We start from the raw sequence: 24,838 nt of genomic DNA on the forward strand, positions 1-24,838 counted from the left end.
TCAAACACGTGCTCTTTCTACCTTGTGCCTTTGTTTTGGAAATTATCTCTTTGGAGTGTCCCCCTTCCAAATTCTTCTTCTGCCCAAATGCTGCCGGGCCCCCAGCCCCCGTGGACCTTGAAGGCAGAGCACAGAGGAAGGAAATGGACTTCAGAGCCGGAGAGGTGTGGCTTCCTCCCTGCTCCACCTCTCACCTGCCATGCGACCACAGACATGTTATTTACCTGCCTCGAGCCCAATTTACCTGCCCTGCTCACCTGGTGCGTGAGTAATGGTAATGCCAAGCCCGCAGGGTTCTTAAATGCACCGACTGTGGTGGTTCAGGAGAAGGGCCTGGTGCACAGGGGGTGCCTAATAATTGCTGGTTGATACAATCCATGCTGGATTGACATGAGCCAGCTCTGCCCCTGGCACATCACCTCCGGAAGGGCAGGTAAGATCCCTGGGGAAATCTTATCCACAGCCTCACTCTGGGAAAGAGAAATAGAAAATTTTCTAATTCCAAAGAGTAAATGTCAGAGGCTTGGGAAGGATTCGGAGGTTCTGAAAATAAACCTGGCATGGAAGGGGGAGGAGGGAGGGAAGGAAGAGGAGGAACGGGGAGGGGGGAGCCAGGCGGGGCACGGAGATGAGATGCCAAGGCTGGGAGGGAGAGAGAGACAGAGAGAGAGAGAGACAGAGAGAGAGATAGAGAGAGTGAGAGAGAGAGAGAGAGACAGAGAATCCTCCCTACCCCATGTAAAATGTGGATGTTAGACTAGGTCAGGAGTTGTAAAAGGGCAGCCTGCAGGATGTATCCAGGGGTGGATGTGCCTGGTTTCCCCCTCAAAATGTCTTCTGAAAAAAATAGAAGGGGTTGGCACAATCTAAAAATTGAAATATCACATGTAAAAATGTGATTTCCTTTTCTCCAAAAAATCAAGAGGTCTAACCACCCTGGGTGTGGCCCAGACAGATGGCGGGAGCCCGGCAGCTTCTAGCCCTAGATGGGACTCACCCCTTACACCCAGTCTTCACTGCTCCTGATAGTCCTTCAGCTCCGAGGCTGAGGCTGTCTGCCTTGCTGTCCTTGTCAGCCGAACCTGTCACCCCATGACCTTGAGAGGATTCCAGGTGGTGACCCTGGCTCAGAGCAGCAGCCCTGAGAGCCTATGACTGTCTCAGCTCAAATGTCTCCTCCTCCAAGAGGCCTTCCTTAACCACCTGAGCCCACACACCCCCTCACGCTTCATCCCATTGCTCTGCCAGGAAATGGCAGCAGTGCAGGGGCTGGCTGTCCGCAGGCAGGCTTCGCAGGGACTGGAGGAGGACTCCGAGCTGCCTGGCACTGGAAAGGGATTCATTCCCAGTAAAAGGCTGGCTGCGGTGCACAGAACACAGGATGCTGCTTCCTGCCCCTTCACAAGCTGCTGGTCCAGACAGACCCTCCTGACAGGAGGGGACAGGAAATGGGTGGCCACAGTTCCAGATCTGCCTCTAATTTCCTCCCCATCCCCTGTCAGGACGGCTGTCAGGGACCACTGGGACAGGGGGTGCTTCTGCCCTCAGAGCCCGGGAAGACAGCGGAGTGTCAGGAGCCAGTGAGGATGGTGCGGCTGTGAATCAGCCCAAGGCTAAGGTCACCCCCCAGCCAGACGGCGGGCTGCAGCGGGCGGGGGGTCACACAGGACCTGGGAACACGGGCGGCTGGCATCATCCATCCGTGGTTCACTTCCACGCTGAGGGTGCTCGAAGGGTGCCCCCAGCCAGAGCTCCGACACAGCAGCCTTGGAGGGGTCAGGGAAGCAGAGGGAAACCCCTGTTTACTGACCCTCGGGTGCACAAGCCCACACCAGGGGCTTTGCCTGAGATGCTCCATTTAGTGCTGCATTAGGCACCTTTTTTTTTTTTTTAAAGATTTTATTTATTTATTCATGAGAGACACAGAGAGAGAGGCAGAGACACAGGCAGAGGGAGAAGCAGGCTCCATGCAGGGAGCCTGATGTGGGACTTGATCCCCGGTCTCTAGGATCACGCCCTGGGCCGAAGGCGGTGCCAAACCGCTGAGCCACTGGGGCTGCCCTAGGCACCTCTCTTCTGCAAGCCATTCCCCATCTCCGGCCTCGGTTCCCCCTCTGTGAAATGGGTGTGGGTTGGAGGGCAGTTTTCCAAGGACCTTCCCATTCTATGGTTCCTCTGAGCCTCAGTTTCTCCATCTGTGACACCGCCCTCCCCGGGGCTGCAAGGATGCCGGGAGGAGAGGGTGTGGGGTGCTGGGTGGCTGTGGGGTTCAGGCTTCGGTGCCTGTGTGCGGGGCCACTGCTGGGTGGCAGGCAGGTACCTGGGGAGCCCCCGGCCTGTCTGGCTCCGCCGTCCCCACCCCCTGACCTCTGCGGCCATTTCCCGGGTGGCCGCCGGGCTGTGGGGCTCCAGGCTTTCCGGCGCGTCACCCTCCTGTCCTCACCACCCACGGGGGCTGCGGGGCCTGTTTGAGATGCAGGCGCCCCTGGCCTCCGGCTGCTGGGAGCCCCTCAGAGGCCCCACTGCTCCTACAGCAAAGACCTGACCTGGGGCGTGTTCAGGACCCTGGGAGTCCGGCTCCCCTCCCCCGCCCGCCCAGGTGTGGAAACTGAGGCTCAGAGAGGCGCTGAGACTCCCCCGGGCGCCCGTGTGGAGACGGCTGAGCCGGATTCAGACCCAGCCCCGTGGGGCTCTGTCCCTGCACCGAGCTGCCCCCACGGGCCACCCAGGAGCGTGGCCTCCGGGTGCTGTGCGCCCACACGAGGGCTGGGGCCTCGTCACAGCAAAGGCTGCTTCCCCCCCGGCATCTGTGTCTTGGGGCCGTGCCAGGCCCAGGGCGCCCACGGACGCCCCCCCCCCCCCCGGCTCTGCGGCTGCCGGGCTCGCCGAGGGCTGGGCACTGAGGAGCTCCTAACCCAGGAGGCTCGGGCCCAGCCCGAGGCCTGTGTGGATGCCCCCCACATCTTCAGGGGGGCTCCTCCCTGAAGAGCCAACAGGGCCAGGTTCAGAGGAGCCGAGGACGCTGCCGCCGATGTCTCTCTTGCCTCTCTTGCAGGAGGGTCTTTAGAAGCGTCTAGACTCGGCCACCAAGAGATCAGTTAAGAGGTCTCAGGTTATGTGTCTCCTCTGACTTTAGCAGGGTCTTGAGAGGGGCTTACACGCCGGCATATCTGTGCCACGAGCATCAGGGTCCGAGGACCGTTGGCGGGGAGGCCTTGCTGGTATAGACGGCCCTCATAAGGGGGCAGGTCTGCAGGGGGAGCTCAGGAGTTTGTGATGCTATGGAGGTGCCCGGTGGAGCAGAGCTGGACACTGGGTCTGGCCCTGCTGACTCTGGGCTGAGAAGTCCTGAGGGGTCCTGAGGAGAATGGCTGGTCCTGCCCTCAGTGTTCACACATGAGGCCCCAGGACTGTTTCCTGTTGGGCCGAAGTGGAAACCCTTACCCTCATGTAGTCTGGCTGGCTCTGCAGGGGTCACCTCTGGGCTAGGTCCTAGAGGATGAGCAGATTCACCAGAGAAGAGGGGACACCGAGGGCTAGGAGCTGGCCAGGTGCAGGGGGAGCTGTGTGGTCAGGGATGCACAGGGTCAGGGACACTGCAGCATTGGTGCCGGGAGGACGAGGCAGTAACACTCCAGAGCTGAAGGAGTCAGAGTAAGAGGGGCCTGGAATGCCGAGTGCAGGGTTTGCCTTTCAACCTGCTGGCTACAGGCGCTCAGCACTTCTTGTTTCAGGTGCTTGAGTGCAGGTGACATAGGGAGGGAGACTCTGGCAGCAAAGAGACCAGCGAAGGGGCCTCCTCGAGGGCTCAAGCCCATTTGAGGGCAGAGTGGCCATGGTGGAGACAGCAGGAAGTGGGTGGACATAGAGGGGTCTCTTCTAGAATTAAATTGGGCATCACTCTGGGGGCTTGAGGGGGTTAATAAACGTTACCTGCGTTCCTCCTCCTGCCCATCTGAGTTAGGGACCAGTTCAGCTTTCTGCTGAAGCTTCCGTTGGACAGCATGGCTGAGGTTTGCTGGCCGGTGGCCTGTTGCTGCCCAAGCCCTGAATAAATTCATCTACTTGGGTGAAGCAGGCCCAGACCCTGCGGGCTGGCCAAGCACATGAGCAGGCCAAGCAGGCTGAGCAGGCCTGGGGTGCTTGAGAATTTGGCCTTAAGAACCCTGAGACCTAAGTGCCAAATCCTGCCAGGTATTGGTCACTTGAGGCCTGACTTCAGCCCAACACCCGTAGACCATTCTGGAGTTCACCCATGGAGGATGGGTGGATGGCATGATGGGTTTTGAAGGGTGACTAGTTCTCCAGGTAGAGGAGAAGCCTTGAGGCCTAGACAGAGGCACTGAGGACGGGAAGGGTCTGGGGTATAATTGGCATTGAGAGTTCGGCCTGGGGGGTGGGGTGGGGAACGGTGTTAGTTTTCTGTTGTTGCTTTAGCAAATCACGGCAAACTTAGCAGCTCAAAGCCGCACACTTGACTACCTGACAGGCCCGCAGGTGGCAGGTGGGATACAGTCCTCACAGGGCTGCAATGAAGAAATGGCAGAGTGGCATCCCTTCCTGGAGGCCCCAGGGCAGGGTCTGTTTCCTGACTCATCTGGGTGGTCAACAGAACTCAGCTCTTTGTGATTATTGGGCGGGGGTCCCCATTTCCTTGCTGGCTGCCAGCGGACAGTATCCCCAGCTTCTGCAGCCACCCCCCACCCTTGACTCCTGTGCCCCTTCTTCCATCCACAAATCCAGCCACGGTGTTTCACTTCTCACTCGCGGTTTGAACCTCTTCTTCTTCCATCTTGTCTCTCTGCTTCTTTCTTCTACTTTCAAGTTCATGTGATTCAATTGGGCCCATCCACCCACTCGAATTAGACTGAGATTATCTCCCACCACAAGGTCCATAACCTTAATCACATCTGCAAAGCCCCCTTTGGCAGCATGGTGACGCGTTCATAGGTGCCAGGGATTATAGCACACGGACATCTTAGGGGTGGGACACAACTCCCCCCACCGTGGAGAGGGGAGAAAAAGAAAGCAACATTTATCATGCATCTGCTAAGTGCCAAGGGCCATGCAAGTTGTTTGGCATCCGTCATCTTATTTTGTCCTCACACCTGTCCTGCAAGTTAGGTATTATTATTTGCATTCTACAGATAAGGAAACCGAGGGTCAGAGAGACCCGTGAGGGCCCTGCGGTAAGGGGTAGAGGCAGGATGGAAGCCACCCCTGCAGACTCAAGCCTGCTCCCTGTCCTGGGAGCCTCAGCACCATCTCGTCCAAGGCGAGGAGGAGGGGCTGGGCCAGCTGTGGAGGCTCAGTGCCCCTCTCCCGATGCCCCGTGAGCCTAGCACACACCTGCCCCCTGCCAGAGAAGGCTGGTGGGTGGCTCCTTCCTTCCCCAGGATGCAGGAGATGCCGGGATGCCGAGCTGAGCGAGCAGGGAGCTGCTGACACAGACGCCTCACACCTGCTGGTGGATGCCCCTGGGTAGGGTGTCTCTGTTCTGCTGTCAGGTGAATCGGACAGGTCCAGCTAAACAGAGGGGCTTTGATATCAGCAGAGATTAGTGGAGCAGGGTGCAGAGCGGGGCTTTGGGAGGAAAAACATCCGCTCCACATTGTTTGTGGGTGGATTTAGACAATGAATTAAAAGTGCCAATCTGTGTCAGACACAGTAGAATTGCAATAAAAAGAATTATATGCTTTTCCTCCCGTTCTATCCCACATCCCCCTTTTCTAGGTCAGGTCAGAGTCTGACCAATGCTACGCGAGAAGTGGCCAGGTTTTCCCCTTAGAGTAAAAGTTGTTTGCGATTTTCTGTGAAAGATGCAGTTTTGGCACTTTTACAAGATAGCACAGATTCTTTCTCCTACCCCTGTGGGTGTGCAGCTGGAATAGTGAAAGCACCTGAAACTCACTTTCTGGGGGTGCAGCTCACGATCTCCCACTGGGTTTCTTGTGTGCCTGCAGAACCTGCTCCATCTCGCATGCAGAACGGGCCCGTTGCTGCCTGGTGGGCTGGATGGAGGCTTCTTCCCCCGCTTGAGCCTCTGCACTCGATGTGCTGATAACGCGGTTTTAGCACATTTATAAACATTTGGGTATCTTCTTCGGTCATTTATTTTTCAGTTATTTTTAGAGGAAAATAAATTGTTTTTACGCTCTAATAAAATCACTGTTCCGCAGCCTCGAACGTGCCTGTGGATGTGAACAGGGTCGGAAGAGCATCCCCCACCTGGCACCGAGAGTCAGCACTCCCCTGTTTCGGTCCTGGATGGGCTGGTCTTTTGCTGTGCAGCCTTGGGAAAGTCACTTCCCCTCTCTGGGCCTCAGAAACTCCCCCATCATCCCAGATATTTATAGTCTGAATGTTCCAGGGGTGTGAGGTTCCAGGCAAATGTGAGCTAGAAGACTTTATGAAACTAGTGGGCACCTACTACGTGCCAAGCATAGAGCTGTATGCCAGGGAAGCAGATCTGTACCTTGACCTCAAAGAACACACTTTCTGGAGTGAGGAAATTCACTTGGCAAGTGTGCAAAGTCACTGGACCACACAGAATGGAAGCTCCACTTGGGCAGGGAATTCTGTTCATTTTCTTCACTGTCTCCTCTGCCTGCGATGCTGATCTGAGCCCTGGCACCCCGCTTGGGGATGGGGGCACATCGGGCTGAGCGCTGCCTTCCCTTCAGGTGCCACTGTCACTCCTAGGCACACCCTGCTTTGCTCCCATCCCAGGGGGCAGCTGAGACTGTGCCTGTTGAAGCCTTGTGGGTGCCTTTAAAAAATTTTTTTTAATTTATTTACTTGAGAGAGAGAGAGAGAGAGAGAGAGCATGAGCAGGGGCAGAGGAAGAAGCAGGCTCCCCACTGAGCAGGGAGCCAATGCAAGACTCTATCCTAGGACCCTGGGATCAGGGCCCTGAGATCATGACCTGAGCCAAAGGCAGACGCTTAACTGTCTGAGCCACCAAGGTGTCCGTTTGTGGGTGCCTTTAATCCCGTAATCAATGTGCCAGGTGGGCAGGGACAGAACTAGTTGTGTATGCCGCTCACAGTGCCCTGAAAGACACGGCCTGGCCCAATCAATCAATACAACTGCAACAATATGACTCCCGCCTCAAATCGATAATGCTTACACAGTTAGGTGGGAGGGCTGTGGTTTACTGCCTTCCCCTGCACTGCGTCCTTTCTGGAATAACCAACCATCTCTCTCGCCGAAGAATGCCTCACCCCTTACTGGCCCCTCAGGCCCTGGGGGGCTGGGAGGTTCAGGCGCTCGGCACCTGGAACCAGTCCTGGGTGAGACGCTTCTCCTGTCAATTTTCCCGTGCAGCCCAGGGAGAGGGGGTTTCGGGGGGTTGAGCTCCTTATCCAAGAATGCACAGCCAGGAAACAGCAGAGCCTCAGTGTGAGCCTGGGACCAACCCATTAAAAATAGTAGCAGCAGCACCTGTAAACATGGAGAACAAAGTGCTGGTTGCAGAGGGGAGGGGAGTGGGGAGATGGGCACAGTGGGTGAAGGGGAGTGGGAGATAGAGACCTCCACTTGCGGAAGGGGTAAGTCACGGGGATGGAAGACAGAGCGAGGAAGACAGTGACTTGTAATGGTGATGAATGGGGACAGATGGCTGGCTACAGTTGGGAGCACAGCATAATGTCTCCTGTCCAATCACCATGTGGTACACCTGGAACTAATGTAACGTTGTGGGTCAGCTACACTAAAAAAAATTAATTGAAAAAAACAACAAACATTTACGGAGCTCTTCCAGTGACTGGGAGGTGAGTTTGGGGAGGAGGGGCTCTGCGCAGGTTCCTGGGGAACTTGTAGGCGCTGACCATGGGGCAAGAAGAGAGGGGCTCTGTGGGTGCACAGCAGGGGGGAGGGCAGGGAGGGAGGCAAGGGGCTCCAGGTGGCTGGGGGTGAAGGGCCGGCTCGAAGAGGCAGCGGGGCCCGATCCTGCCAGCCCAGGGAGCTTGGCAGTCAGAGGAGCTATGGAGGACTTTAGAAAGTTCTTTCATGAGGTAGGCTGAATCCTGGCCCCATCGGCCTCTTTGGATGTAGCTCTTCCCCTGGGGCCCATGAAACATATTTGTGCGTCACCCCTGTGACCTCTAAAGAGAGACAGCTAGCTGCTGCTGGCCTTGGCTCCCACCCACTGAATCTCTGTGTTTAAAGTTCCCCATAGAACGTGGCACAGCATCGCTCCCCCACCCTCATCGTGCCTGGTAGGCACCCTCCAGCTCATCAATCAAAATGGGTTCAAATTTGCTCTCTGCAGTTTTACAAAGCTGGCATTTGGGATCCCTGGGTGGCGCAGCGGTTTAGCGCCTGCCTTTGGCCCAGGGCGCAATCCTGGAGACCCGGGATCGAATCCCATGTCGGGCTCCCGGTGCATGGAGCCTGCTTCTCCCTCTGCCTGTGTCTCTGCCTCTCTCTCTCTCTCTCTCTCTCTCTCTCTCTCTCTCTGTGTGACTATCATAAATAAATAAAAATTAAAAAAATAAAGCTGGCATTTGTGCGCTCCTGCTGGGAGCCGGACCCACTTCTAGAGCCTTGCATTCGCCCTCTGTTCCACCTTCAGACACGTCCACCATCTGTGATGACCCGATGGTGTCCCCATTTCACAGGTGAGTGAGGTGCAGAGGGTTTGCCCCGAGAGATATGAGAAGACAGTGGTGGAGCTGGGCCTTGAACCCTGGCCTGGTCCATGCTCCTGTATCTGTGCTCGAACAGGTGCCTCTTTTGTCGTGTTACTCTCTGTACTTTTTCCCATTAAACCTTCACAATATGTAAACAAGAAAACAAAGTAACTTTAATTAGACCATCACATCTGCGGTCCTGGCCTCCCTGAGCCCAGGGGATGGCATCTGACTCCCACTCATGGAGTCCTCACCTGTGCTGGTCCTCCACGAAGCCCTCTACCACCAACTCCTTTAATCCTCCTAGAAACCCCTGAGATGGGATTGGTTATCCCCCACTCCCAGCTGAGGGCAACGTGGCTCAGAGAGGCAAAGGGACTTGTCTAAAGTCACACACCCTGCCAGTGCCAGGCTGAGACGACCACTTCCGGAGCCCTTGCTCTGAACTCCTGGGCACAGTTCTCTGAGCCTGACTGTCATGAAGAAGAGATGGAGTGGGGAGAACAGATTTGTGTTGGGTTTTGATGAGAAACGGGGATTCAGAGCTCTGCATCACCTTCAGGCTGCTTCACCCTTCAGGCAGAGGGTCTGAGCCCCTGTGCTGGATGTGGCCTGTGTGACCGTTCTTGCCTAGATTATGGCTCTATGGTTTGATTTTCTTTATTTCTTTTTTTTTTTTAAAGATTTTATTTATTTATTTATTTATTTATTTATTTATTTATTTATTTATTTATGAGAGACACAGAGAGAGACACAGGCAGAGAGAGAAGCAGGCTCCATGCAGGGAGCCTGATGCAGGACTCGATCCCTGGACTCCAGGATCATGCCCTGAGGCGAAGGCAGATGCTCAATTGCTGAGCCACCCAGGCGTCTCCATGGTTTGATTTTCCAGGCCCGTGTGATTTGTGTCACTTAGCGCTGTCTTCCCCAGAACTCTGATGGTCACTTGTGTGCTCCTGCCCCTTCTTCTCAATGGCTAGACCAGGGCCTCCAGCCCCTGCTGTCCTATCCCTGGCCCTTTTGGAGCTGGATCAAAGGGCAAGCTCATGCACTGTGCTTAGTTCAATAGCCAGTCATGGAGGACACCTGGTTTGAGGCCTTGTCCATGCTGAGCTCTTCAGTAAGGTTCTGCTCTGTAACAAACAGCCCCAAGTCACAGTGCCTTGAATGCCACCCCCCTCCAATTTATTGCTTTTTAATCCTACATGTCTGCCGTGGGTTGGGTGGGGGTGGCTGTGCTCGTCGCCTGTGCTCGAGCACAGCCACCCACAGACCCAGGGTGACAAAGTAGCTATTATGCCAGAGGTGAAGACAGCTCTGGTGGGGTTAATACCAGAAACTAAACGCTCAGCAAGGAAGTGATGCACATTACTTCTGCTCATACAACTCATTGACCAGAACTCATCACATGGTCCCACTGAACCACAGGGCACAGAAAGTTCAGTCCTACCACAGGCCCATAAAGGGGAGATGTGAAAATGTTTGGCAAAATTACCAGGCACCAAGGGCGGGCAGTGTCATTACCCCATGAGGGTAATGACACTGCCCTCATCTTCTTCATGCCCCCTCCCACCCTGGCTGTGCCCAGGGGGCTAGGGTTTCAGCAAAGTGACCATGTTGATTTTCTTCCCACTCAGCCCTGGTGGGCTCGAAGATAGAACTATCCCAAGAGACTGAGAGTCAGGAGCTAAATGATCTGACGGTGATCACAGAGCTCAGAAGTCACTGGGCTGGGATAGGAACCCAGGTTCATCTGGCTCAAAGTCCAGTCCTCTTCTCCTAGAACCATGGTGCCCCTGAAAAGGATCGGCAAATACGGCCAAGCTGTAGGGTGGCCAGGGTGAGGTGCCAAGGCAGGGACAGTCAGTGCTCTAGGCCAGTGTGAGCCCCAGAATTGGGGAGGGTTTCAGGAGGGGCCCCGTCCTGACCTGACAGGTGGATGGACTCCTAGAGGCTGGAGAGAGGGAAGGGCCAGCAGGAGCTCCACAGGTGTGAGAAGGCCCAGGGGATGGAGAAGCTGAGACAAGTTGGCCTGGCGGTGTGGATGTGGGAGGAAGAGGAGGAGAAGGATGAGGAGGAGAAGCTCACGTGGTGGGCTGGGTCCAGACACACGGATTTTGGCACTGGACAAACTTGGGCTTGCAACACAGACCTGCCATTTCATAGCAGATCTTGAATTTGGTCAGCCCTTCCTCATGTGTTTAAAGAAAACCACAGCTCCTCGGGTGGCTATGAGGTTAGTTAAGGAAATGTAAGGCGCAGTGTGTGATGTTGGGGATGTGTAGTCAAGACCTCAGCAAAGGCCTCAGATAGGGAGTGGCTCCTTTGTGCAGGCCACCTGCCAACCACTTGGCATGAACTCAGTCACTGAATCCTCGGAACAACTGGTGAGGTACCTATGGATGGTAGCAATGGATGACGTACCCATTTTACAGGTGAGGAACGTGGAGGCCCCAGAGGTTGATGCCCACAAACTCAGTAGCTCAGTCCTTTCCTACCACATGTGGCCCTTTGCTTTTCCTTATGAACCTCAGAGCTTGACAACCAAGCTCTAGGTTAACGGAGCACGAACAGACCCTGACACCCCCACCACCTCCCCCCCACCCCTCCGATCTCCCAAATCCCCAGCCCGCCTTTTAAAAACTCCATTTCCCCAGAGGGGGGACCACTTCATTACAGAAAGGCAGGAGGACGTGGAGGCCAAGGAAACTCTCGGCTTGAGCATCACTTTGGAAATCGATGCGCCGTGATTGCGAACCCAGCCTCTGTGGGCATCTGCCTAATTGTAGCTGGATCTTTGCGGGCTTCTCACCAGGCTCATCCACTCCCGTGCACCGGCAGAGCCGTTCCGAGAGCATCATTGATCTCTTGACTAAAGCGTCCTCAGGAAATACAGATCTGCTGTTACCCGGAGAGCCGTCTGCCATGGAGGCACAAAGACATGCTGCCAGGAGGTCAGGAGCCATCATTTCCTTGAAAGGCCACCCTCTGGCGCTGTATCCCCCCCAAAGATCGCTTTGATCTGGGCCTCACAGCTTAAACCTAATAACTCTAGGCCTATATCGTCAGGCCTGTGTCACGGAGCAGCAGGGGGAAAGCCATCAATAGGGTGTTAAAGGTGTCTCCGGTTGTGTGCAAGTTGGCTGGTAGGAGGGCCCTTGGCAGCTGGCACTGAGTTAGCACCAGTTATCTGCATGGGGGGAGTTGGTGGGAGGCTGATTCGATGCTCTTGTCTTGGGGCTGTCCCCCAGCTAAAAGGCTAAGGCAGTGGCAGAGATGGAGGGTTCCGAGAGGATCGGCAGGCCCTGGAAATACAACAACAACAACAACAACAACAACCACATTGTCCTTGAGGGCAGAAGTGGACAGAATAAGTAAAGGGTGTCTCTACAACTTGGTGCCCGCTCACTGGGGAGTTCCAGAAAGGGAGACAGGAAGAAGAGCACCTGCCACGTCTCTGGCAGGACGGGGTCGTCTGATCTGGGGAAGATCCCATGGGTCCAACTGCCGCATTGGGTTGGCGGGGCCTTGGGAGCCCAGGGAAGGAAAGGCAGCCTGTTCCTGGTCAGCCCAGAAGTTGGTGGCAGAAAGAGAGAGGTTGATGTCCTGGTTAGATGGTTGGCTCCTCAAGGGGCGATGTCTCTGTGCACAGAGCACCGGGGAGAGAACACGGTTTCCTTCAGCCACCCCGAGAGTGCCCAGAAGTATAGATCAAGAGTCAGTAAACCACAGCCCGTGGGCCACATCCGGCCCTACAGTCTTTTTTTTGTAAATAAAGTTTTATTAGAATGCAGCCATACCCATTTGTTTCTGGGCTGCCTGAGGCTGCTTTCACACTGCTCTGCCCAGCTGAGGAGTCACTAGAGATTGTATGAAGGCCAAAATATTTACTGTCTGGCCCTTGATAGAAAAAAAAAAAAGCTGTGGATCCGTTGTGTGGACGCTTGCTGGAGAGTATCTTATACAGAAATTATGTAGAGGTTTTATGCACATTTTAGTATTATGATTAAATGTATATACCTATTTCAAATGGATTCCACAGATCCGAAAACTGACAGCAGCAAAGCTTTCCCAGTGGTGGTGGGGAGAGGAAGAGCCTGCCCACGCCTGGTGTCCCCTGCCCCTGCTCTGCCCCCAAGAAGGGCTGCCAGACTAGAATACAGGACATCCGCTTACATTTGGATTCCACATACACAATGACTTAAAAAAAAAAAAAAGAATAAGTATATCCCAAATTTGAGTGAATCACACTTATACATATATTTCTGATTTTTACTTCTATTTGCTAAATCTGGCAACCCAGCCCTTGAGCCACTTCAGAGGAAGCACGTCAGAAAAAAAAGCTTTGGTCTCTGGAAGAGATTTCAAATTCCTTAGCCTGGCATTTCAGATCTGTCTTTGGCCAAAGTCTGCAGCGCATCGCCCGCTCCGAGCTCTCCGTGCACCAAGCTCTCCGTGCACTTCCATCCTTCAGCCTCCAGCTCTACGGAGCTCCTTCCAGCATCCTCACCTACCTGGTGTCCTCGCACCTGGGTGCTCCTGCCTACACTAGCTCCCCCTACCTGTCACTTCTGTCACCCTCTGTCACCTTGCCCCTCGCTCAGCTTTGCCTCTTGACCCGGGTGGCAGAAGCACCTCTCACTAGGTGTCAGGCGACAGAGTCACCCCGTGCAGGTAAGCTGAACCCGGGGAACAACAGATGCAGATCTCTGGCCTAGGCTCCTCATGAAGTGTGGCTCATGGACGGGAGTGTTGGCAAAGTCATCCTGGGGCCAAGGCTTGAAGGGCTTCTTCATCTTTTCCAGGGCACTCCTCCCTGGTCCTTTCCAGAAGATCAGAGCCTTTCACTGGCAACCTGCCTCCGACCAAATGAATGTAGGAAGCAGACTTCTGGAAGGCGGGCCTTGGCGAGGGCTCTGGTGGACGTGTGACTCCCCCCACCCAGTGTGGGGGGCTCCAGGTGCCTCTGGGGAGCAGGAAGGGGAGCAGGAGGGCAGGGGCCTTGGAGGACCAAGGGTGGTAGGGGGAGGCTGCCTAATGGGTCTGCTTACTTCCATTTGCCCAGGGTTACCTTTAAATGGAATAAAATGATCCACTCACTAATCCCTTTTATTTCCATTCAGTGCTTCTAGAAAAGGCTTACTTGACACTTTAGGAGGAGGGGAAAAAAGATAAGCGAGACAGAATTTTCAGTAGAAATCTCAGGATGGAGGACTCACAGTGAATGCAGCATTTGGTGCTTCTTTGTGTCTCTGTAAATGAGATCAGGTGAGGGGAGAAGGTAGGCCCCACGCCTCGCCCTCTGGCAGCAAGTATGCCAGCGTCTCCTCTGCATGGCCCCGTTTGGGGGAAGGCTTTGGCCACCTGGCACATGTCTCCACCCTCCCACCCCCCATGATGGGCAAGGTTTGTACCTCCCGCTCCTCATGGGCAACTTCAAAGTCCATGTAAAGAAGTAGTCCAGACAGGGCCACTAGTTTTGTTTTGTTTTATTTATTTTATTTAAGAGAGTGGGAGAGAGCGTGTGCAAGTGGGAGTGGGCAGTTAGGGCAGAGGGGGAGAGGAAGAGAGAATCTCAAGCAGACTCCACGCTGAGTTCAGAGCCTGATGCGGGGCTCGATCTCAGGGTCCTGAGATCACATCCTGAGCCAAAATCAAGAGTCAGATGCTTAACCAGCTGAGTCCCCCCAGGCGCCCCCAGAGATGACCATTCATTTGAAATATGCGTTGTTCCCTGGACCATGGCCATCTCCTTAAGAGACGTATCCAGGGGTGGATTTGTCAAACCAGATGCTTTTGATGACATTGCCAGACTGCCTCTGCTCAAGCCTTGGCTTCACCATCTACTCTGCTTGTGACCGTGCAAAATGCTTCCCTGTGTGTGCCTCCGTTTCTTTATCTGAAAGACGAGATAATAACAGTACCCACCCCCTCTAAGGTTGTCGTGAAGAATTCAAGTTTTCACTAAACTGTTCAACACATAGAGAACACTCCGGAAACTTTAGCCACTACCATTATTGTTATTCTCAGAGCACCCCCCCAAAAAGCGGTGCCAGTTTCTGTGACTGGCAGCACTTCTTGAAGGGTTTCAGCGCAAACAGGATAGAGGGAGCTGGCTTCCTGTCCTGGGTCTTGTTCTGACACGCATGTGATCTTGCTGTGTCCTGGTCTCTCTTTCTGAGTGTCAGGTTTTCATCTGTTCAATTAGCCCGTGGTCTTAGGTGATCACCAAAATCCCTTCCAAGTGATGAACTGAGGAATAGAAATGGCCAGAAAGCAAGGCACTCCTTTCAATAGGACAGACATGCCTTTTGAGATCTTTCAAATGACTCAAGAAAACCTGTTGGTGAAGTAGAGATAAACCTCACTCCTGGCTGACGAAATGTTCTGAGCCATGTGGGGCTACCTGGTTTCCTACACGTCATAGACATTGATTGGAAGGCGCCATGGGCAAGGTTCAGGCTTGAGGAAATGGAAATCACGCAAGCCTTCATCCATGGGCTTGCAGAACGCACGGTTATGGGATCCCAGGTGCACACCAATCACCGGTTCTGGGCACAGAGAATTTGACTTTGAGAAAGATAGACAAGGGCTCCTCTGCACAGAAGTTTACATTCTGGAGTAGGAGGCAGGTCAACAAGTATGATAATAAGTAGACTGATTTCAGGCCATGATGACGGCTATGAAGGTAAAACTGTGCTGGACCGGGCCAGAGGCTGTGGCAAAGGAGGAGGGAAAGGCAAAGTCATCCTGGGGCCAAGGCTTGAGGGGCTTCTTCTGACAAGGGAGGGTTTCCTGGAGGAGATGATGTTTGAACTTGGGCCTGAACAATGAGAAGGATCTAGCCACGCAGAGGGCTGCAGGTGGACGCCAGCTGGGCCTGTCTTAGGCACTGAGAACAGTGTGGCTGGGGCAGAGTGAGGAAGGGAAGAGCGGTAGGAGGGAGGTCAGAGAGTGGAATGGTGAGGATTCAAGCTGCCCAGCCCCGATGCTAGCACACAGGAGGTCCTTCACAACCGTTCCCTGTTTCCGAGAGCTCACCTGGTACAGGGAACACGAGCGGGGTGAGAGACGAGTGCTGCCAGACGATCTTGGGATCTTTTCCAGACTCATAGATTTGTGAATAAGAGGCTCGAAAACGATTGCTGATTTTAGTAGGGGAAACACTGTCACTTCCAGTCCTGCTTTTATTATTAATTGATTTAGCAATAGCCAATGCAAATGTGCCCAGAATTATGACCAGTTTGTGTTAGGGAGATGCTATTGTACTTCCAGAGATAGGTCTAAATTTCTCCATAAAAATGCAAAGGTGAATTCCAGGCTCAGAACTCCTTTCTTGAATTTGGGGTGTATCTGACAGCACTCTGATATTAGCAAAATTGTAAGTTCAGCAGAATTTCTTTTATACACATGGTAATAACTTCTCTGGTCCCGGCCCCCTGCCCTGTGCTGCCTGGTTTCCCAGGGCCCTTCTGGCTGCCCAGGGACCCCGAGGTTGGCCCAGTGGTTCCCAAGGCAGGTCCTCTCCACACTCATGGAGTTACAGGTCGGGGAGCCCAGGCCCCCATTTCACAAAAGAGAAGCTGAGGTCAGTGAGGGAAAGTGACTTCTCCACCACAGCTCTTAGGGGTAGAATCTGGCACAAGGATATCTCCACAGGCCCCTTAAACCACAGCCCACGCAGAGCAGCTGCCCTTCCCAGACCAGTTCTGCGATAATAACTGCGATGAATTCATCAACCGATTCATTCAAAAGACAATCACTGGGCAGCCCTGGTGGCGCAGCGGTTTGGCGCCGCCTGCAGCCCAGGGCGTGATCCTGGAGACCCGGGATCGAGTCCCATGTCGGGCTCCCTGCATGGAGCCTGCTTCTCCCTCTGCCTGTGTCTCTGCCTCTCTCTCTCTCTCTCTCTCTCTGTCTCTATGAATAAATAAAGTCTTAAAAAAAAGGCAATCACTGATGGCTCCTTGTGCCAGGTGATGTTCGAGGCCTTAGGGAAATGGGGGAGCATAAGGTTAAATCTCTGTTCTCAGGGAGGGCTGGCAGTGTGAACAGAGGCAAACCAACGGGGAAAAGCCCCATTCGCATCATCCTCATCCTCATGGCCATCTCTGTTTTACAGGCTGCTGCGGGAATGAACACCGCGTGGCTGGGGGCAGGACTGGAGGTTTAGCAGCGCAGGTGACACCTGAGACGTAAAGAAGCGACTGCGTTTGCTGCACCCAGAGGTAGGAAATCATCTGAAGCACGAAGTGTAGGAGGGGCGTGGCTGGAAGGGCCAGACGGGGAGCCTGGGGCCAGACCCGGAGGGCGTTCAAACACCTGGCCAAATGCCCAGCAGCACGATGGCTCACACCACCCTTCTGCTACCCGCCCTTCCCTCCCTCCTTTCTGGCTTGCCCTTCCCCCACTGTCTGTGTTTCCGGTCTGGTTGCCAATCAACCTTCCCTCTCCCCACTTAAGAGTGAGCATGGGACCTAGAAATGACCATTCCCAGAGCCTCACCCAGGTGGCTGCTGTGACTGCTGCAGGTGTAGGCACACGGTGCAAGCGGGGCCAATCAGAGCCCTGCTCCGGGGTTTTATGAATGGAGGCCCGGGGAGGGAAAGGCTGTTTCCCTGGGCTGCTGAAAACCTGGGGCCATTTTTGGCTCTGACCACCTGTCTGTCTGGTCATTTGGGAGAGAAGATGAGCTGGGCTTCTGACCTTGTGTTATGTCCATGGAAATGGGTTTCCTCCCCATGCTTGTAATCACTAACCCCCTGGTTACATCCTTACCTGAAGCAGGTGCCCCCCTGCGGCGGCCGGCCCTCCCCTGGCACGGCCAGGCTTTCCCCACCCCGGCCCTCTTGCCTTTCCCGACTCATCCTGAAGGATAAGTTTTCCTCACCTCCGCAGGAGTGCTCCGAAGCTCCGCTTTGCTGGAGGGACTGGGACGCCTCACTGCTCGTCACAGTTCTCAGGAAGCCGGGGCTCTCTCAATTATTCATTAGGCAGACTTTTTCCATCAAAGGGCCTGAAATTCTGAAAACTTTTCCCTGCCACGCATAGTTGCCTGCTGGGAGAGTCGCAGGGTCCTACCAAATTAGTGAGCCCAGGAGAGACCTGAGCGTGTGCTGCTCCCAACGGGATCAAGCCTGGCTGGGTTGTTCTAAAACAGGAGGGGAAGGCTGACCTGGTTTGGGGCTGGTTATTTGGGGCCGGCTTTCCGGGGCTGCTCCCCAGGGTGCTCGCTGGGTGAGGGCTCAGGGCAGGACCAGCAGGAGGTTGGGGAGCTGCTATCCAGTGGGTGGGCAGAGCTGAGTGAGACGCTGTTCAGAGGAGGGTGGATATTTCTGCCCTTGGCTGTGTCCATGAGGGTGAAGACCCCGTGAGAGGGGCCGTTGGTTACTGAGGCCCGACTCTCCCCCACCAGCCCCGGCCTGTGTCACCCCAGGATTTCCTGACACTCAAATCTATTTGAGTACATGCCTATTAGTTTTGCACTCAACTAAAGTCAACAGCCTTTACAGGTCTGGCTCATGGAGCTTTCCAGCTGGAGGGGGCGTCAGAAGTCATGAGCGTGCAGCTTCAGAGGTGTAGCTTGCTTTCAGCTTCGACATTTCTGGAGTCCCTCGCCTTAGAATATAGCAGCCCAGCTCTTTAGCACAGATTTGAGGTCTGTCACTTCCAGCCCCACTTCTGGCTACAATAAACATTTCCCCAACATGCTGTAAACCTGCACTGCTCTGGTCCTTTGCACCCGCCCGAGCTCTCTTCCTCTCTCCACCTGCTGTGATTCTAAGCATCTGCCAAGCATAGACCAGGTGTCTCATCCTCCCTGGAGCCCTTCCCCGCCCTCCCCAGGCAGAACTCACTTGTCTGCCCTCCATCTCCTTATTGGGACCTCAGTTTGAAGGTTTGCCTCTTCGAAAGTCCTTCACCGATGTGCCCACCCCGTGCACGCTGCCGGCCCCACCCAGAGCCGGGTTCCACCGTCACCCTGTGGCGCCTTCCTCCCAGCACCCTCCTGCCTGGCACACTCCCGTCCTGCGTCGTCCCCCTGTCCTTCCTGCCTCCCCGCCCCAGACACAGGCCCCTCGCTGGTCACCGCTGCACCCCAGAACCCCAGCACCCCCCGTGGGCCCGCGCCTAGCAGACCCTCAGGAAGCCTATTTGGCAGGAGCAGACCGAGTAGGCCCTCCTCTGGCGTCACACGTTTTCTCCCCGGGGACGGGCCCCTGTCCCCAGCAGCAGCCAGAGCCCGGGTGCCTCCGTGGACCCTACCCCGCGGCAGGAGGCGGCTGGGAGCCCCCAGGCATGCGCAGCGGCCCCCCCACCCCCCCTCCGGCCTCCTAATAGCAGCTGCGTTTTGAGAGTTTGGAGAAGGAGGCTTAAGCCCCGCCAAGTGGGTAAATCACGTGGATAAATGGCCAAGCACGGATTTGCACAGCAGCCTGCGACAGACACATCTTCAGGGGCGCTCGGGCAGGAGCCGGTGCCTTGGGCAAAGGGCGCCCTGGCGGGAGAGGCCGACGAGGGCAGGCTGGGGGCTGAGCCCAGCCGCGTGCACCCCGCGCTGCCTGTCCTGGGGCTCCCAGGGAAGCGGCCTGCTCTGGCCCATGGTGTCCAGGTCCGTCCTCGGCTTCCCTCCCTCCTGCCCACGCGCTACCTTGGAGGACACAGGGCAGGTCTGTCCCCGGGAGCCCGGGCCGCGCACAGCGGGTCCATCGTCACTGCTGGGCCCTCTCCTGCCTGCAGCTCCAGGGGATCAGCGGGGTTCCGGGGGTCCTCGGTGCGTCCCACGGGCTCACGGGGCTGGGGTGCCAGGGCTCAGGCTTGGGCTGTTGCTCAGTGAGGAAAGAAGGGCTCCCTCACCGTCAGGTTGAGAGGGGCTTGGTGGCAGTCCACTGGGGACACCTGGGCAGCCCGAAGGGGGAGCGGGGACAGATAGGGGGAGGCAGTGACTCGGGGGTGGATCCTAGGAGTGCAGTGAACGCCCAGATCTCTGTGGGTGGACGGGGCTCAGCACCTGCTGGCGGCCAGGCACAGCACCTGCCTGACATTTGTCACCTCACTCAGCCGGTGAGGCAGGTGGGAGCCCATTGCCCACATGAAGAAAGTAAGACCTCAGAGAGGGTGAGCCATTTGTCCAGCGTCCCACAGCTAATCTCTCCTCCACACAATACTGGCCACCTGGGAAAAGACGGCCCAGCTTCCCTGCTTTTGCACCAGCCAGAGATCCCCCAATTGCACCTGCCTCCCCACCGTGGGGCTGGAGGGAAGAGGGAAGGATGCAGGGCAGGATCTTTCTTGGGGTCTGAGATGCATACCTGGGTTCTGCTCATCAGGAGACGACCTGTTGTGTCATAGCCCCGCCCCATGCTGTACCCCCTCCCACCACCACTAATGGATTGAGGCAATTCGTTGGAAAGAAAATATGAGACTTATGGCTGCTGGGTTAGTGCCTCAGTGGTGCCTCATCCAGAGGCAGGCTGCACAGAGCTGCGGGACTATACGTGCTTTGCTTCCTGACGTCCCTGCTCATGGCAGCTCTTCCCCAGCGCCTGGGGCAGCTCCTGGCTCCCATTGGTGTCCCCAAGCCTGTCCTTCCTTCTTAACTCCTTTAGAACTCATTGTCTCCAGGGGAGCTGTCCCTCCATGCTGAGCTCCCCTCACCCTGCCCTAGACTTTTTGGGCTTCTCATTTCTGCACCCTCCAGTTCCCATTTCCTGGGGGCTTCAGGACTGGGCTAGAAGCTTGGGAGCCTTGGGTTCAGTAGCCATAGCAACTGGTCCTCTCTGGCTGGGGTCCTGTCTCTACCACCTCCACCTTGGACCAACCTCATAAAACCTGCCTGGACTCCACTGGGTCCCCCTCTACTATTGCCTCCTCTTCTCATTCATTTCCATGGCAGCCAGGAAGATCTTCCTGAAAGCTGAATCATTAAAGTCCTTCTCCTGCTTAAACTCTCTAGTGGCTCCCACCACCCCCACCAGCCCGCACTTTGTGTGAAGTCTGAACACTCATCATGGGAGAATTGGAGAATTCTGTATGGTCTTTGCGGGGAGTGGATGACTAATGAGAGAGGTTATTGAAGGGAGTTTGATGGAGGGACGATCCCCGAGGTGTGGACAGGATACAGGAAACCGGGAGGGGCTGATGGGGCACCTGGGAGCCAGCAGCTGTGAGGACCTGGGTTCATCCCCAACCTGATGGGGCCAGAGGAGGGAGCGGTTACCAGCCCCAGAGAGAGCAGCAGGCAGGGGACAGGGGTTGCCCGATAGATGGAGCTGGGGCCCTGGGGAAGCTGTAGCCACTGCCAACCGTGGCTTGGAGGAGGGAGCCCAGGAGTGAGCACTTGCCCTTACACCCCCGCCCTTGGTCTTCTCTGCTGCTTCCAGGACCAGATAGAAGCCAGGGCCCAGGAGGGCACAGGGCCCCATCCTTGAACCCCTGGAGGGTCTCTGGGCACAGAGCAGGGGAGGTGGCGAGGTGGGTCTGGAGGGCACATGAAGGAGGGCAGTATGTGTGGCTTCGGAGGCTGAATCAGATCTGCCTCTGCCTGCCCCCCACCCTAGACCTTGTCTCCTGCCCTTTGCCCCCTACTCACCATTTCCACCACCCTGGCCTTTGTTCAATTTCTTCTTCCTCCCTCAGGACCTTTGCACTTGTTCTTTCCTCTCCCTGGGAGGCTTTTCTTCCTCATCCTCTGAGGACATTGAAATCTCAGCAGTAATGTCATCTCCTCCTAGGGCCGATCCAATCACCCAGCCTACCGTGTCCCTCTGCCCCTCCACTACTTCTGTCTCCCTGCCCTGCTTTATTGTCATCATAGCACCCATCACTATGCAACATCTGCTGCTGGACTTCTTTGTTTAGCTGGACCACCCATGCCAAGAGACCCATGCCAGGTCTCTCCTGTGCCTGCCATATCCTCGGCACCAAGGGCAGTGTCTGCATACATTAGGTGATTAATGGTTGCTTCTCGAATGACTGTCTAATAACAAGGCAGGAGAGGGGAGCGGGTAAGAGCACAGGCTTTGCCGTGACATGGTCTGTGTGTGAAGCCCAGCTTCACCACCTTCTTAGCTGTGTTACCTCAGTCAAGTTGCTTGACCAAGCCTCTCTGTTCCTCAGTTTCCTCATCTGTTAAATGGGAATAATAAGACAATGTGCCTCTCCAGGTTGTTGTAACAATTAAGTGAGTAATCGTGCAGCACTGCCCTGGCCTGTGGTCGTAGGTGGAACATGAGGATGTGCTCTTATTCTTGATCTCAGCATCTGAGCTCTGCCTTGGTCCTCCTTCCCAGACCCCACACCCTCCAGGACTGTGGAGGTCAGCCCCTCCTCCTACCTCACATACCTCCAAGCTGTGCAGAATTTCCAAGGAGGGCCTAGACCTCCACTTCAGGCTCTGGCCACCCTCCCGGCCTCACACAAAGCCTTCCTGTCTCCTTTCTGGGCAGCAGCGGGGAATCTTCAGCTCCTCAGAGGAGCCCTGCTTCTCCTTGCTCTGGAGAGGACATCCCCCCTGTTCATCCTGCTTGCCCCTGGGCCCCTCTACCTAACCTGCTGTGCCCCAGTCTCTGATCAAATGTTACCATGTCACCTCCTTAACAAAGGCTCCCTGGACCTCACCTGGGACCAGATCAAGCCTTGGGACCCATTCCGGGCACCCAGCCCTTCTCCTTGGCAGCACTCTTGCCTGTGGAAATCAGCTTTGTGATTAGCTAGGCAATGTTTTGCTCACCTCCCAGGGCACATACTCTGAGCTCAGGCTCTCTCTCGTGCTAGAGGTGGTGGGTCTTTGGGCAGCTGCTACCTGACCCAGGTCTGGCCCTGCCTGGTCATTGGCCCCATGTCTGACCCCGGACCCTTTCACCAAAGGCTCGTTTGACTTCTCTCCTCTTCCCCCCTCCTCCCTCCTTCCCCCCTCCTTCCTTCCTCACTCCCTCTCTTTCTCTCTCCCTTCCTCCCAGCCCCAAAGCAGTTGCTGATCTAATCCTTCATTCTAGGCCCTACACAGGGGCCCTGGGGTTCTCTGATGCTGCTCCTGACCACAGGGCTCCTAGCTTCCTGGGGGTGATGAGTACAGTGAGAAGGAAGAGCAGCCTGCTGGGTGTCTGGGGTGGGCAGTCAGGGGAGGCTTTTGTCCCCAGCTGCATTTTGAAAGATGCATAAGATCTTGCCAGGAGAAGTCGAGGAAACAGCACTCTGAGGACAGGGCAGCTTGTGTGGGCATCCAGAGCATTCTAGGGCTGTAGCAGCAGACGGGCAGGGGGAGGGAGGCAATAGGTAGAGCTGGAGATGGAGCATGGGCATGGCAGCGTGCCTACACACTCCTCCGCAGCCCCATGTGCCCCTTGCTACAAAGTGTTGCTGCTCCTCTTGTCGGGAGCTCAGATCTGCTTGCCCACCTTGAGTCTGGGCCTGGCTGGTGACTTGCTTTGGCTAAGGTGACAGTAATAACATGACACAGGCAGGGCCTTGAAAAGTGCTGTGCATGGGACCAGCCCTTTCCTGCTGCTGGGAGACCTGTGACCCGCACAACCAGAGAAGCTCAGGCTGGCTTTCTGGAGCATGTGAGACTATGTGAACAGAAGCCCCAGCCATCCAGAAGTTCCCTTTGACACCCATACAGGTGACTGAGGTCACCGGGAACCACCCAGTCCCGGTTGAGCCAACCTGGACTGGAAAAACTGCCTCGCTGATAGCAGAATCATTGAAAATACACTTTTGTGTTTTAAGCTCTAGTTTCAGGATGGTTTGTTACACAGCAAAAGCTAACTGATACACATGAGAGGGAGTCACACTGGGAAGGGGAGGTGACTTCAGTGCTACATCAAGGGACCTGGACTTCATTATAGTGATTCTACTGGTGGCTCTGGAACCTGGTGGTCTGTGTTCAAATCCCAGAGCTGCTACTGCTCAGCCGTGGGGCCTTGGGCAGGTCATTTCATGTCTCTGTGTCTCAGTTTTCTCATCTGCTGAGTGGGGACAGTGAACAGTGACTGGAACATGGTAAGTACTCAGGAAATATTGGCTGATTTTTGACCTCACGTCGTGGTTGCTGATTGCTGCACCTGCAAACTCCGGGGCTCCGGCCCATGTCACCTGACCTCCAGGACAGGATGAGATGCTAGATGTGGCCCCTAACTATTTGATGTATGTTGTTGCCAGGCCATTCTGTGAGTCTCTTGGGATGTCTGCTCCTGAGCCTCCAGCCAACTCAGGCCCATCCAGATGCTCTGTCTCATAGCTAAGACTCACCTGGTTTTCAAATCAGCACGTGTAGCACGCACAGGGCTCCGGGCAGAGCATCATTCCGCAGGCACATGAGGTAATAGCCATATTGTTATGTTGTTTCTCCAAATACCTGGAAGCCTTGGGTAATGCTGTGTTTAAATGGAGCATCAGAAAAATTTAGAGATGACATCAGTGTTTCCATGACAGGCTGTTTGGCTTTATGAGAAGTTAGTAAAGCATTGAACCAGCTCCAGTTATGGGGGCTGCCTCGTCTGGTCTGGAAGAGATGCGTAGACACTCTCCACCAGTGTTCTCCTGAGCCTCAGAGCATGAGGATCCCAAGGATGGTGGCACTAAGAGAGGAGGCTAGGGGGTCAGTGAAACCAAAGGGGTGGAGGTGAGTGATGTAGGAATCAGGGGGTTATGAGCATTTATTTCATCCTTACAATTCAATGACAAGGAAAACTGTGATTTTCCCCAATGTACAGATCAGAAAACCAAGACTCAGAAAAGCGAGACAATGTATCTGAGGTCACCAGGCCAGTAGGTGATCACTGCAGCGGTTCTGACCAGGACAAACTGGTCCAGGCCTGTACTATGCCCTTCCCCACCCACAATCTGGTGTAACCCTCACTATGGCCTATAAGGCAGCCGTTACAACTCCCTGTTTATAAATGAAGACACAGAGACTCAAGGTCACAGAGCTCGGGAGGACTCAGGCTTTGAGTTTCTGTGTCTCTGGCCCCAAAGTCCACATAACAGATGCTCCCCATGAGTCTTTATTCTTCCTTAAACACATAGGGGAGAACAGCAAACCTGTTTCGGCAACAAGATTGCAGCCTTATTCCTTGGAGGTCCAGAGCAGACTGGAAGAACCTACTCCTAATCTGAGCTGTTGGGTACAAGGAGTCCGGGAGAGTCGCAAGTCCTGGTCTGGTTCCCCAGAGCAGGAGCCCCCACGGGAATTTGCAGCTGAC

The 24,838-nt window shown here is 55.2% G+C and overlaps 1 long non-coding RNA gene across 1 annotated transcript; it reads left to right on the forward strand.

The window, feature by feature from the left end:
- The first annotated feature begins 364 nt into the window (after positions 1–364).
- LOC129514286 (uncharacterized) lies at positions 365–23,926 on the forward strand. The gene is made up of 3 exons (XR_008665370.1): positions 365–433; positions 16,756–16,861; positions 23,796–23,926. It is a non-coding gene; the product is annotated as an uncharacterized LOC129514286 (long non-coding RNA).
- Positions 23,927–24,838: the final 912 nt, after the last annotated feature.

The sequence above is a fragment of the Nyctereutes procyonoides genome, unplaced genomic scaffold (assembly GCF_905146905.1).
Source record: "Nyctereutes procyonoides isolate TBG_1078 unplaced genomic scaffold, NYPRO_anot_genome, whole genome shotgun sequence".
Taxonomy (NCBI): domain Eukaryota; kingdom Metazoa; phylum Chordata; class Mammalia; order Carnivora; family Canidae; genus Nyctereutes; species Nyctereutes procyonoides.